The following is a 16,136-nucleotide window of genomic DNA, read 5'->3' on the forward strand; positions in this document are numbered from 1 at the left end:
TACGCGCGTCAAGGATTCAAGACGCGATCTCTCCGGGGTATTATGCATCCGACGCTTTTTCGCGTATATACCGCGCGTCGGCGCGGTTTTCTTCTGCACGCGGCATTCCGCAGCGAGAAATTAAAAGCTGCCTCGATAGAGAGATACCACCAGAAGCGGAGTTCGTTTGGCGGATTTACTGTGGCGATTATCCCAATTAACCGCGTACGCCCTTTTCAGTCTCGGCCTGAACTACGACGCTCAAGTGCCACCTGCGGACCAGTTCCCGCGGCGCGCTTTTTGAGCCGTGCTACATTCAAGTAAGACGTTAAGTGCATCCCGTACGTTTCCGGAGAACATTATGGCCGTCTCGCAAATTCCCATTAGCGGAACTCCGTCCTTCCCCTCGTCAGCTCTGACTCGTCGCTCCGGTATTAAGCATCGGGCAAGTTTTTCTCCCGGTCGGCCGCTGCTCTGCGGCGAATTCGGCGGGATTCACAATTGGACTCTTCATCGTCGACCACTGTCGTCAATATTACTTTCGCTGCTATATTACTATCGCTTTTATCGAAGAAAGATTTCTTCGCGCAGAGAGATTTGCGTGAATCTGCAACTTATCTGAGAAATGGAGTCTTTCACTTATTTATGTAAAATAGTGTTGGCTTGTACTTTGCTCGAAAAATTGCGTTATCTTATTTTTCATTTATTCGCGAGTCGAACGTTGAGTATTTAGTTTTCTTTCGACGAATACAGTACACTTAAGTGAATATTAAATATGTTTTCATGAAGTTTGTTCACAAATGTATAATAAGGAATGTCAAGTAGGGCAAACTCAAACTCAGAGACAGTTAAGTCTCTGACATATTCTAATATTGTAGAAAAATACAGATTAAACAGAACGTGCGCTTCCTTGCACCAAACTTTCGACATCTCTCCGTTACTCTCTTGTTTACATCAGCAATTATCGACGTTATCAACTAAAACATACATTGGCTGGTTTAAGTTAAATACAGCTTTAAGTTAAATAGAGCTAAACGCCTTACAAATATGCATTAGGATTCGTTCTGGCTAGACTTTATCGGCCATAATCCCTTTTGGACGGTGTTAAACGTTGGGCGACTTTTTCTCTCGCTCGCTCGCCACGCCGTCGAATTCAGCGGATTCCAAGCTCTGTCTCTTCTGGCCATTGTCACCGTTCGTCCATATTAGCGCAGCGTCAATGCGGGAGAGACCGAGGAGATTAATTAGGGACGATGTTTTAGCGGCAAAAATGGAGAAGGGGGGACGTGGCAAGAAGCGGTAGCATCAACAGCCGTCTTAAGTCGCGCTAACTAATCTGGCAACGCGACGAGACGATCGAATGGACCTCATCGCCCCTTCTCCATAAGAACGTGCTACAAATTAAGCCCGGATCGGTTGAAACCATCTCGAAAATTTAGCCGCCGCGCCGGTTGCTGCTCCCTACGCTTCATTGTCTGTATGCTTGTGAACAGGGACGGACGGGAAGTTTCCGTAGCCTGAGGTATCGAGTTATTTTCGAGAAGAAATTTCTTAAGGAAACGTCATTCTAATATTCTATTCGTTAATTTTAAACAAATGACAAATATTTTTTTAATGAAATTACGTAAAGACTTGTCCGAGCTTCTGAATTTTTCTTTAAGATATCGATATCCGCTTGATCTCCTAAATTTACATGATTTCGTAATTTAATTAGGATTTGTGTTGAAACAAATTTAATGTGACGCGCGTGGGACAGTAGTCTCGTAAATAAAATACAATAATATATTAATGTTTTGGCGAGAGGCAAAGATATATTTCATGTCGTGGAATGTCGTTTGATGAAATTTGTTCTGTTTATATTATAACATGAAGTGTAATAAGAAACCACTAGGTTATTGTCCTCACCATTGGATATGTTTGGATCTCAAATAATGATATCGATAAATCGGCTTTGCGTCACTTGAGCAAATCTCTTCTTTGGCAACGGTAGCAACAACTGTCACTGGATTTATGATGGCCGGCTCTGTTGTCATTACCTCATTTATTATATTTACCGCGTATTTTATCGGTAATGTTTACCAGGTACGCGGCCAACTATCACACTTCCCGTAATACCCTATCATGTGTGTCTCGCGAATTCTTTTAATCATTAATTTATTTCTTCGTTTACACTTCCACCTACCACCTACCACTGCTACTTCTATTTTCGCGACAGGCGAACTATTGGCATCCTCGTGAGAGAATTGCAAGAATAACCGCTGTACGATCTGCGCGTTTCCATTTGCAAAAGCTTGTAATAATTTAAAGTTGAACAAAGTTATTTTCTTTCCGAGACTGAAAACGCTGACAGTACTTGCTGTACAACTAGATTAGCAAAAAAAAAACTAATTATTCTTGCAGTTCTGCAAGCTTGCCATTATTTAAATATAGATAAAATAATTTTTCTTTAGAAAGCGCGTTGGCATAATTTGTCAGAATAAATAATCGATTTTTTCATTTTTTAAATTATTCTTTATATCGTCCTCGACAAAAAAATTTAAAAAATATAAAAATAAATAGAATATGCGACTTTAAATTAAGGTATACATCGTCCAATATATTACGCCACTTGGTGTGCATGCAAGATTCCAGCGCGCCTGCTATTCATTTAGCGATAACTGCGGCTAAAGCAATTTTTCTTTCCTCGGTCGATCGGCTGCGAGAGAAACGACGGGGCCTTCCTATCGGCAGGAAGTGTTCGGCGTGGCTTTTATCGATCGATTCGCCATGTCGATCGGCAGCCAAGGCGCTAATGGGTTAGTCAGCCCGGACACGAACTCCGCCGTGCTTGGAGCGTGCAACCGGCCGTGGAAGAGAGGACGGAGCGCACGAAAAATACCCATGCTCTACCTATACCTATATATACCTATCTGCGTGCCGTTGCATATTGCATGTGTATACACGTGCTGCTCCACACGCGAGAAGTGTCGGCTATCTCGGCGGAGACACATAGTCGCGCCTAAGGATAATAAATAGAGATAGACGAAGGTAGATACTATACGGTATGGACGCGAGGAGTTTGCGGTGTGTGTATCTGTTGCCCACGCCGGAGATTATCTCGTGGAGTTACGAGTGTGACCGGGGTCGTGCGGGGCTTCTAGTTTAGATAAAGTTGCACGCTGCCTAGTTCTATATCGACGTCTGTTCTTAATTTTCATGCTCGTTTGAAACTTGTTCCGTCGATTCTGTGTCACGCGGTACATATTTGCGTCTCTCCCTTCCTCCTCTCTCTTTCACTCGCGTTGTCTCTTACGAGAGATCTATCTTTCTTCTCGGCTATCTCTCGGGTCAACCCACAGCGACTCTTTGGAACGCCATGGCCGCTCCGCCCCGAACGATATTACGAATTACAACGAGCGATTAGTAAGAACGGATATTAGGCAGCGTCACGAAGCACGGTCGTTTGTTTCGCAAGGTTTCATTCAGTCGCGCTCGATTGTTTCGAGCGCCGACTCCGGTCTTTGGCTATGATTTATCGTGACGGCCGCCGCGCGTGCTTACGTGACTCGCACGCTCACAATAAGGCAATTAGACCCCCCGATTCTTTATTTAATAGAAACGATACGAATTGTACGCCCCGGCTAAAGAGTAGTTGGGTGTTTCTCGCTCGCGTCGCAATACCTTTCGACCGTACCTGAGGGAGGAGTCGGCATTTTTTTTTTCAGCGTTCACCGGACAAAGTGCATCCGCGGTAATTTCGACTTTCATCTCTCCTCGCATGAAATCACGACCGAGAAGAATGCCATTCACGCTCTTAATCCCCTTTTGCACGGAAAGCGAACTTTTTTCCCCCCTCTGAAACGCTCTTTAGCGCCGTAGGGCAATTAACGCGGAATTAGCCGTGTGTTCGCGCGGTCTTCTTGTTGCGCGTTGTACATAAAGTCATTCGGTGCGGCTCTTACCGAAGACTCGGAACCGCGAACTATGCATATACCGTGAACTTCAGCGGAACGATGACGAGGCGTAAGTATTGATGTAACGTCCGTGTGTAATTACGTCAATATCTTGCGAATATTCAGTATGATGTAGAAATGAAAATGTGTATATATTTAATTGCTTCAATTTTATATTTAATTTTATTTAATTTTGGCTTCTTTAAATAAAAAATTGGAAGTAATTGACCTCCGTGATCTTATACAAGATGAATAAAAGAGCGTGGATATTTAAATTTAAGTATTGGTAATAGTAACGTAGAGAGTATTCTCTTCTAATTTAATTCTTTAATTAGCACTATATGTATATCTGTTTTAACTGACCTGTACTAAAAATTAGTATTTCTATTTTTGTTTCAGATGCAATGGGTAAGTGAATCTATCTCTCACCAAGACAGGTATTATCGGTAAGCGTAACAGAATAGTTCCATCTTGTCTGAGGTATGTAGAAATCTCCTGCTCGTATCGGTTGCGTGCGGATTAATTATCATAATTAATGAAGCGATTTGTTAGATTAGCAGTTTTTACTCGAGAAAAACCCACGTTTCCGTAATCATTCCTGGAATTTGAGGGAAAAAAAAACTCGTCGATTGTCGTAATCGCTCATAATGTTTACGTGCGTGTCGTGAGATTACCAATGCTGACACGAAACATAATTACATGCACATGTGAGCACACATGTGATACGGTCACGGACATAATTAAAAATGGTTAATATGAAATTCCGGGATGTGAAGAGGTGAAATTAAAATTAAACATCGCACGTGAAATCCATAAATGTAAAAATGTTTTCCAAATTTGCGTGATTTAATTTCAGCCGCTTTTACTTCGTCACCTGCTCTACTTGGCAGAATAAATTAAGCGCGATTAAATTTGAACACATTGCGAGCATAATATTTGCGGGCCGCAGAAAAAAAATATTTTAAACTAGGTACGTAAGAGAGGAAGAGCGGCGATTGCTCGATTCGATAATAATCCTCTTAATGGATCTTGTCGGCTGTCGGCGACACGGTCTGAACGACGAGGATCGGTGAGACGATCTTGCGTTACCGATCTGTTACGAGCGCAATAGCCACTCTCTTACATTTCTTCTTAATTCCCTCTTGTGCGTGCGGCGCGCGCCGCAGTAACGAGGCGCTTCGGCTTAATTAGATTAATTAGATTGCAAGCGAGGCGGATCGCGCGGATGGCGCTCGACGAGATCGAGCTTTCTGAAGATCTGTCGTTAACCGCATTAACGTCGTTAAACGATCCTTTCTTTTTCTTTTACGCAATATTTTGTAAACAAGTTGCTCGTTCTACTCGAACATTGCAATGCACGTATAATTAATTTGAGATTTATCAAACCTTTGAAAATGCCAATTTACGCCTGCCTTTTCTCGAGCTAATGTCTTTTCTCAACGTTACGTACATTAATTATACTACACATGTTGTGTGTATTTTACACTCGTTATATGCTGTACTCACTCCAGTAGTTTTTAAAACAGTTTTTAATGCATAGATGATAAAATGTGATGATTCCCCAAGAATAATATATCCGTATATATTGATATTTTGTATTGCTTTTGCTACGGCATAATCGAATAACGACATGGCGACTGTTAATAATATCAAATAATAAGAAACGCGGAGGATAAACGACGTATGAATAATAATAATCTTGAACGAATTGCTCTCATCTTTCTACAGGTAGTCTTTAACAACTCATGCAACTATCATTAATCCTTTAGCTAAGCACAAAAACTCATATAATCAATCTCTATGGAATGATAGATATCGTTACAGCCTTCTCATTAGTACTTTAGTGCCATCCAATCAAACCAAATTATGTCAATGGCATGTAATAATAGTATTACCGATTAATCGTTAAGCCTTCATAAAATTTATGACGTTGGCGATATATAAACACTGTTACCAATTTAATTTAAATAACGCAATCATGTTTATTGAAAAATGAAAAACGTATTTCGGATATTTATTGCGTGTATAGACAATATTATTTACTTATTATTTGATTCATACAAATTTGATGGAATGTATACTGAAACGAAAGCGTAGACGGTCTCATCGTAAGAGAATGTGCTCCACTTTTTGAGCGGTGATCCACTCGCCAGCCAACCGACGGTTATTGAAGAAGTGAAACGAAGAAGGCGCGATAGCACGGTTAGGCTCATCCAGTTCAGTCGGACCTTTTCTCGCGGTCGCGAGCAAAAAACTTTCCGATGGCCCCACTTTTTAGTCGTTAATTAGTTGCATTTTTTTACGATCGCGCACACGTGCAGGGCGAGCCGACGAAATGGACGGAGAGAAGCGCGATCGAGGAAGAAAAATATGACCGAGGAGAAAGAGAGAGACACGAGGATAGAACGCGCGAGAGGAAGCTGAAGTTAATTTTTAACTCGCGCATCAGAGTCGCTGCACGCATAATGTTCGGCATTGTGCTTCTCGGCTTTGCCTCCTTCGTCCTAGAGTACACAAAAAGGAATCTTTCGACGACACTGCGCGATAAGAAGTGTACATGAAATACTCGCCACCGATCGGGCATCACCGCGACGTTTAAAGTGTAATTACTAATCGTGACTTGAACTATTCATTAACGCTCATGGCAAGGAGCCTCTTATGGATAGGGTACACGGTGGCTAGGCAGATCGCTGAAGCGTGTGCATTAATCGAACGGTACTCGAACGATCATCTATAGATATCGTAGATAGACGTCAGGGTAACGTCGATCTATGATTCCCGTCGCGTTACGAGACTCGCGTATAATTTAATACTTTGTAATAATGTAGATAGGCCGAAAGAAAAATGTTAATATGAAAATGGAAGATGATTTAGCTCGCTTACGGACGTTATCGCACTTCTGTACGTGGCTAACAGTATCAGGACTAATTGCTTCGAAATTCTGACGAGGATAAGAACACTCCTCATTAAGCATATGTGTACCTACTCCGCGTTATACGATGTTAGATAAGCGAACGTAAGGGAAATTGAAGGAGGAGTATACTAATTTAATACATGCGTTCGCGTTCGACGATTCGCATGAAATTAATTTTGTGCCGACGCGTCGTGTCCGAGGGAAATTAATTTCGTACTGTGCATCCTTATAAAAATATGATTATGAACGGCGTGTATTACAAGCGGCTCAAATTGAGCGCGGCGGTAAATCAAGCACGGATGGGCGGTTAATTAAAAAATTCGGTAGTAGCCGTGAAAGGTTGGAATTAAATTTTAGGGGCAAGATGCGATTAACGGCGTGTGTTTATACTTATTGGATACTAAGGCCGATTGGATCTGACGTAACAGTGGCAATTTTGGGGAAGGTCCGACGATAAGATAAAACGATTTGTGCGTAGATGTTGTCTCGATTTGCTCGCCATCTCTTTATATCGTTTATATTTTACGCGATGGTCTCCTATCATTTTAAAATAAGCATTAATTTCGTCCTTTTTCTCTCTTTCTTTCTCTCTTTCTATCACAGTCATCTTGGCATCTGTCTGATCATAATATGCATTAATGAAACAGATATGGTTTCGTGGGAGATGGTTGATATAAAATGTGTCGGTCGCTGTTTGAATTAATTCGGTATAACTAGATTCGTAACGACCGGCCGGCGCGTTGTCAGAACGCCCGCATCCTTGTGTCCATTTCCTGCGCGATAACACGTATACTTGTGCGTATTAAACGGACGCATCGGAGACGCTATTGCCTTCGCAAGACCGACCGGGATGGATAAGATAAGAGACCCTTACTTTTTCGATTATTGACCGTTCTCGGCCGTTCCGAGGACTCTTTGGCACCTCGTTCCGTGATGCAGAAGTCTCCTCAGCCGCTATCGCGCGGATATTCGAACGGAGTCGTAATGGCACGTTTGTCAGATCGTCCGACAATTAGAATGCAAATCCGCGTTGCTCGCATATGCATATGCACGAGCTGGTTCCGCAAGCCATTCGCGCGGCCTGCGAGCGGCTCTATCCATCGGATCTCTCGGGCCCCGCCGAGATCCATTCGTCCCGGGTACTTTTCAGCGCGACCCGTCGCCGTCGATCGGGCCCCAAACTTTAGCACGTCTTCGGCCCCGAATTCGACGCCTTTTATGGCCCGTTATTCCACGAATTGACGAGAATAAGAACCCGAGGGCGACACGATAGCGCCAGGAATCCATTCGGACGGTCGACGACGTGCTTGAACGGATACCATCTTGATGGTCCTCGTGGCGCTGATTAAAATTAAATGCTACTTTCGGAAGTTTTACAAGTTCACTCGGTGACTCTTGTCTCTCTTCCTTTTGCCGCTCCCCTTCGTTCGCGAGGATAGACGGCGCGAAATGCATTATAGCACCAAATATCGCCAGTGGCTTTTTAAGTATAATATGCGTGATGAACATTTGCATGGATCTGCACGCGTGACGATAAAAGTCTCTCACGTTGTTATGGCGAGTCGTTTCAGCTCGGTTTCGACTTTCTCAATGGCGATGGTGGCTCAAGTACAAAACCGTAAATGCCCGCGCACATTCGAAGATAGAATTTCTTACGACCAGAAATACGACATTTACGTTAGTGTTACTTTCGGTTTTACACCATCTCGAAATGGCTACGAGCCGGTTAATGTCGATCGCGGCTGTGCCCCCTAGGATTTTCCTTTACATACATATTGCGCCCGATCCCTCGGAATTTATCTCTAACAGCGGTCTCTTCTCAGACCTATTCAAGCGAAGCTTCTTTCGTGTCGTCTCGAATGTCTCGAATTCCCGAAGCTCTCTTCTCTTATCTAACGGCGAGAATAGATTTTTTTTCGCGGTTTGCACCACGAGACACCGTTTCCTTCCGTCTTTGCGAGCTCGTTGCATCGGTTTCACATTTTCACGGCGTGTCTCTTCGAAGTCAGACGATTCTGTAACGTCGCACGGTCTTGCGGTCGCCCGACAAATAGATTACGTGCTCGCGAAGGGTATTCTTCGTAGGGTGCCCCAACCGCCCTTCTTCGCCCTTTTACACATGCCACTCACGTACTCATCCGCGTTCCGGGGACGTCGTATTCGCCAGAGTTGTCGCCCGACGTGTTCTTCTCTATTCCGGTCCTCTCTCTTCGGGGCGCTTCTCCCAAAAATTGCAACGCGTTAGCACGAAATCCACTAACCATTCCATTATTAAATCTGTGTCCGCATTACATGAATATAGGGGCGCCGCGACGTCACCGGCATTAAAATTCACGTCATGCCGGAACCGTCGAAACGATGAGACGCGATCGAGCTTCTCGTCGATATACGCCGGAACGGATTACGCGTAATGACTTTATCTGCATCGTGCAATTAAGCGTGACCACAACGCTCGTCGATGATGCATCCTTGAATTAAGAAATTATTTTTTAATTTATTTAAACGTTTATCCTAAACGTTGTTGCACGCTGTTTTTGTCGTAACAATTATTATATAATTCTTCAATTATTCTTCAAACTATTCACGATGAGCGATAACATGCACTTAAGATCTTTAAAGAAGAAAATATTATTTTATATGATGTTATTGTCATTATTTTCCAATCGTTCCGACTGAAGATCGTTAAAGAATCAATTATATTAGATAGAAACACGAAACGGATAATCGTCACGTCTCTCATAGATGCATCGTGTTATTTCTTTATTTTAAAAATAGTTATAACTACAACATATCAAGTTATATCAAGATATTTTTAGGCAATAACAGATAAGAATTAATTGTAATTTTGTATTTAACAAGGAAGCAATATTTTTTAATATTTCGAAAAATTGTGAGCCAGTAATTGTCATCCAGTGCTGGATGACTCATAATTTTTCGAAATGTTACTTTGTTATACTAAAAATTGCGCGATGTTCTTCTCGACTTCTTGCCGCGAAAGACAACCGATGATCATCAGCGCAGCAACCAACGGGATTCAGTGACGAAATGGCAGCCAATCGGCAACCGGCACGACACGCGATACCGAAAAACCAGAACGCTCTCGACGAGAAGGTGACTAAATCGACCGTAAAGTGCTATCACTCGCCGGCGAGGACGCGCGAGCAAGAAAGTTGAAAACAGGAGGAGAAGAGGGAACGTGGAAGCCGGGATCGGATTCGTACGCGTTCCACCGCTGATCGCGCGGAAAAAACTCACGCCTGTGATCTCACCGCGAAAGAGACTCCGGAGTTGTTTATCTACTTATTATGTCAGTCCGTTGCTAATTGGGCATATTTGAAGATCGGAGCTTCGGCGGCCGCACGGCATTTTCGCACGTATCTTATACGAGGGAGGAAATTGACTCTCTTCTTCATCCAACGCGCTCCTCCGCGCCAATCCTCCTCTTTTACCTCGCGGTATTCGCGAGTTCGCGATTACAAGGATACAATAAGCCGGTAACAGGCTTCGGCCGGTCCAACGCAAGAACGGACGCATAACTTTGGGCGATCGCGACCGGCTCGCCATCCGTCTTTGAGGAACTATCGTGCCCATCGGGCTCTTCTCGCTGCGTGCTCGTGATCTTACCTTCTTTTTCTTCTTATCCCGTTGGCAATTCTCAGGTTGGTCCAGGGCGCGTCTCTTCTTTCGTTACGCTGGCTGACAGCATCGGGCGCCGAGAGATGCATCGCTTCATTCTATACGCGCGCGGCGGCCGGCCACTTAATCCACTTCCCGAGGAGACTGGGCATTGCGCGCGATGACTTGTGCGAATTCGGACAAGTGCCCGCGTAATTCGCGATGGAAGATTATTCAACTTCTCATCTTGTCTTGGTAGAGAGCGGTAGATCCACGTTTTAGATTTCTGTAACAAAATATGAGAAATGAAGGAGACGTAAAAAAGAGTTGAACATTCGCTGTTTCTCTCTCTCTCTCTCTCTCTCTCTCTCTCTCTCTCTTTTATTCTTTATCATATGTGAAAAATTATAAATCTGTCAAAAGTTCTCTACAAATATGCTATTACTCTAAAGCAATTCGTTTTGTAAGGATCCTGATTTTTCTCTGTACGGCTTCTCGCCTTCTCGGATACATAATAATACGGCGGGTGGATCTCGCGCCAAGTTGAGGTCGTAAAGCAATTTCGCGATTGTCTTATCTTGATATCTTACAATTAAGCAGACGTCATAATTTAAGTGCGCGGCCGCGAAGAGAATGAAGTGCGATCAAGACATCAGACTGTCGAATGAGGAGAGAAAGAAATGGGATCAGAGCGAAATGGAAGAATAGGAGAGGGAGGAATAAGCATATTCAGTGAGAATAGCCGTTTGCGCGCGAAGGTGGGAGAAAGTCTTATCCGACATCCTGGATAGGATGTGTGCAGCCAGTCGCAAGGTAGTGCAGTTTATTAATGTGATTTATGGGGAGGCGAATGCCCTCCCTGTATATACCGCGGTTCTTCGTAGTTCACCATCGCCTTCCCACCCACCTTTCCGGTATACTCGTCGTGTATCGAATCGATCGAGTTTTGTTTTATTTACCCGCCGAGAGAAGAAAAGAGCGCACTTCCGTCGTGCGTGTTTATGCATTCGTGCGTGCGTGCGTTATACTTCGCACAGGTGTGTAACGTGGCACTTGCGCGTTCCTCTTGTTTCTGCCGACTTGTCCCACACGGTCTGCGCGGTCGGTCGGTCGGTCGGTCGTTCGGTTTAAAGTGCTCTCGGATTCCAATACATAAGCTAAAACGACGCGCGAGCCGCTTTGATAGTTCATAAAGTGAAACGGATTTTGATTCGGCGCCTTTTGTAACACAACTCGCCGTCTTATTGGATTATACGGCGTCGTGAACGACTGCGCTTCTCGAACTGCGGTTTTTTTGTGACCGCAAATAAAAAAGGATTTATGGTGCAAGAAGTTGTGTACGAGCTGTCTTTTTGTATCGAACTCACAACTACCGTACAATATTTTGACAGTGTATTCCGAAGATTGATGAGACTAAAAGATTGTAGTATAAAAATGTGGAAGGTGCAATCGTTTCCGAATTGCAAACGATTAAAGAATATATTCGACGTATATCTATTATAATTATATACCTACGTTTCAGAATACGTTAAAATGTTTTGTCGCGGCAACGGACTGACTGGTACACAGCAAGCCGCGCGCGACGCTGGCTTTTTTTTACAGTGTACGACTACATACTTGTTTACACAAGGCCGCGCTATTATTTCCATAGCGAGACAGGCAGGCAGTGGGTGGATGGTGTACGTTGCTCCGTCTGTCGCATTATCTTTCCTGAAGCGATCGCGACAGGCACAAGAAGATACGCTTATTCCATACGAACTGTGAGATAATTATTTTATTAAAATTTGCATTTAGTCGAACTTGCGCATATGTGTCTCGATAACGCTTCGCTTTCATCGGTTCGTATTTTTACGGCTCCGTATTTTAGTTGTCTCTGTGAAGCTATTACGGGGAATTTTCTTTATGCGCGTCACGAATACGTATCGCTGGATCGGAAGAGAGCATGGACCACGTATACGCTGCCTACGCGAGGTCCCTGGACAGAGCCAGATCCGCAACGAAAGTGGCGAGTGGTGGTCAGTGCCGAATACCAAACGAGTTCGTCTCGTTCGGACGACGAAGCGGTGTGTCATACATAAGGTATGACCGGACCGTGGTGAAACGAAAGAGGGCGAGATAAGGGATGGAAATGGCACGGAGCCGAGGGAAGGTGTGCGAAGATCCGAGCGGAGGTCCGGCCGGCGGAAAGAGGATATTGAAACGATATAACGTTGCATCGCGCCGAGTTCGCGGTCCATCTTGCCCCATGGGACTGGAACGGGCGATTTTCTCGGGTCCTGATCAAAGGAAGGAGCTGCGTGCGCGGGCATATATTTCCGTGTCGCGTAATATTTCATGAGCCGTTTCTCTTTGTCGACGATCGGCTGCGCGCGGAATAGGGAATTGCTATCCGGACGCGCGCTACGTGGCCACTTCGGCACGACACCTCGATAGCCTCGATAGCGGCAGAAAAGGAGAGAAGGAGAGAAAAAAAGATGGAGCTGTGAGGCGGGTGAAGGGGGATATAATTGCAACGGGCACGATCTCATCTTAAGGTCTCACGCGAGACTGACAGAAGAGGAACGGAAAAAGAAATTTTGGTTTTTCGCGACGGCGAGGGAGATATCGTTCGAGTGACCGGTAAGAGATAATTATTATAAGAATGGAAATCGCGATCTGTGTCAAGAATTCGTCGTTTAATATCTATGCGTTTATCTGCTCGCTCGCAACTCGCGAAAATCCTCGTGAATCAACTTCTGTATTTTGTCATGCTCATCTCACGTACGTATTTTCGTGTTTACGTCTTGAAATCATTTATTCGGGTTTTTATGGATTGTTGTACATAGTACATAATTCGTTTAAAAAGATCGCATTCTGCAGTTCGGCAACGCTACGGCGCGCGAAAGAGATTTCACATCATCAATCTTATTTGCCGACGACTGCGCTTCTCAAGGCCACCGGTTTGGCGACTCGAATTCCTTCGTGTATCGAAATTTCATTCAAATTCTCAGCACTCGCGCACGATGCAAACGGCACATTGCGCTTTGACCATCTGGCAAGGCGCGTGTTCGCTTAGCGATGCATTGTAAAGGACTGACTGAGAGAGTCAATGGTGGAGAACTGAGAGTTGGAAGACGAAGGAATTCATAAGGCAGAATGAGTCGCGTATCCACCGAACACGTTTTATAATTCACGCGGTGGTATACTCTCTGGATATACTTTCCTTACCATTGTTAGTTTTTTCTTGAACATTTTAATGTATATCATATCGCATCTACGAATAATTTGAATCTTTAAAAATAGAATCTGTTTCTTCGCTATTTCAGTCTCCAAACAATGCAAATCGCGATGTACATATTATGTACATATATTATTTCTCTCTCTCTCTCTCTCTCTCTCTCTCTCTCTCTCTTTCTCTTTCACATATCTTTTTATTATAGAATGTTTATAAAATATTAAAAATCCGGATTAAAAAAACTATAAGCGATTGGTCAGGTATTAAATTCTTAAACATCGAACATACACCTACAAAGATACCCGAAACGACACAGTGTCGAGTTTGCTGATCGTATCAGGGACTTTCCGTTCTCTGCCTGATAAATCGGTTCGCTGACGTAATGTTCGATGCAAATCGTCGAGTGGCAAGTGAACGCGCGCCGGAGATGTACTCCCACGGAGGTCCCCGGGTGCGATCGCCCCGACCGATTTTTTCGTTCCCAGATGATTCGTTTAACAACGTAAAGGGACGAAGATGACACGCCGTCTCCCGGGAAATACGCTCTACGACGAGAGAAATCCGAACACGTATTCCTGTACACATATGTATGCAGTCGCGGAGGAGCGCCAGTCATTTATCCTGCGCTCGTCAGACTGCATTGCGCAATATGAAACGTATATGAGAAGCAAAAGAGAACACTGTGGGATAAGGTTTCTTTCTCGCCTTGCATCGTTCGTAAATAGATCCCGCGGAGACTCGCGGTGATTATCGCAGATAAATCGTCTCGCGGGTAGAAGAGGTTTCTCGCTCATCGCGAACAGGAAATGGGTTCGTGGGTAGCGAAAGGACGGTAATTGATTCTCATCGTCGCTACCGCGGTAAGGAAGGTAAAGGGTAATCGATCGTAACTGCGAAGTGATTGAGGTTTAGTCGGTGCTCGCGTTATTAGTTAATCAGTTATTCGTGCGCATCGTGGAACGCGGTGAAGGATACTCGAGCGTGACTTAAAAATTATCGGAGTGTCGGAACGCATTGAATTTATACCCGCGATTGAATCGACATTCTTGACAGTATTTCAAATTTTTTTGTCAACTTATCCAAAAGCCGACCGATTGATACTTTTTTTAATATCACCGCGCGTGTGCGCATAAATTAAGGATCGCTTTAATTTATGCCAGTTTCTCGGGAAGTGTTTACACCACAAGGAGACAGAGAACAGTCGATCCTCTGAGACGTGGGCAGGATGGATAATCTCTGAGGATCTATCTCGATCCCTCTCGTTCGGTCACGCCCAGGGTAGGACTTGGCGGCTGCTGCGCGTCATCACGCCGTTCGTAAATTCACGGCGGACAAACTGGCAAGAATAGTTCGCATAATTCCTCAAGGCCTACCAGTTTTGACGGCGGCGGTCGACCTATCTTGGCACAATCTCTACCTCTCTCGCTCGCCGCTGCTCCGTTCGCTGTCTGTCTTTCCGTCGAAAGTTCGTCCGTCTCCTTTCATCTCTCTTTTGTTCTTTCTCCGTTGCTTTCTGTACGTCGTCTGCGGTCTGCTCTGTGAATGCACGACGGTTTTAGATTCTGGATCTCCGCGCGACCGAACGGAGAAATATAGGCCTGAGGAATGCTAGACGAAGATAAAGCGCGCAAAGGTATGACCAATAGTGTGTTTAATTCCTTGTTTCTTCTATTAGTAAAATTAAATTATTAGTAAAATTAGTAAAATTAGTAATTTATCAAATTACTAAAAAAAACACGATTATAGTATGAAAGCCATAAAAATGAAAATGGTTCAAATACAACAATTTCATATGCTGTCTCTCGCAGATAGGCAAAAATATATTCTGAAAGTATGCAAGAAAGGTAGTGACCACTGACATTTTTTATTATCGTACATGATATCTGCAGCCGGTGTATTGCGATACTCGTTAAATACCCGTATCACGTATACCCTGTGTGAAAATTGGCGGATATATCGATAAGCAAAAAACCGTTAGGAAAGATCAACAAAAACACACCTTCGCTAATAACGATCACGTCAGGCAATACCCGCATTCTGCAGGCGCGTACGGATATCTGCGAATACACACCGCGATGCCATGCGACTCGCGAGATATGCGTTTTACACGCATGCATGAATCACGGTCTTTTGCCGTGTGTCGAAGATCGAAGGTCAATCGAGATCCCGCTCGCGCGAGAGGAAAAGAGTTTGGCTCGTCTATGACGGGGCAGTTGCTGCCTCGTGAGAGTGCATAATGAATGAACAATTAAAGATTGCGATTGCGTTGCGTCGCTGTACACAACTTATCGCGTCCGGAGATGCACAAACTGGTTTCGCGCCAGTCAATTTATCTTTGCGAGTATGAAAGTCTTCTCCGCGTTGCTTCCGGTTGCACAACGATCTCCGCTGGATCTTTGCCACTCTGCTCGTTTATTAACGATCGTTCCGTTTTCTTCGTTCAGCTGTCGCACAATTGGTAATTCGACGAGAATTTTGATCG

General features: G+C 44.2%; 1 long non-coding RNA gene across 1 annotated transcript in view; it reads right to left on the reverse strand.

Moving 5' to 3' along the window:
* LOC139818572 (uncharacterized) overlaps positions 1-16,136 on the reverse strand; it is a 42,419-nt gene that overhangs the window by 4,945 nt on the left and 21,338 nt on the right. The window contains exon 2 of the long non-coding RNA XR_011733448.1: positions 10,450-10,726. This is a non-coding gene — a long non-coding RNA (uncharacterized lncRNA). The remainder of the gene's footprint in view (positions 1-10,449; positions 10,727-16,136) is intronic.

Source organism: Temnothorax longispinosus, chromosome 9, assembly GCF_030848805.1.
Source record: "Temnothorax longispinosus isolate EJ_2023e chromosome 9, Tlon_JGU_v1, whole genome shotgun sequence".
In the NCBI taxonomy this organism is placed as follows: Eukaryota; Metazoa; Arthropoda; class Insecta; order Hymenoptera; family Formicidae; genus Temnothorax; species Temnothorax longispinosus.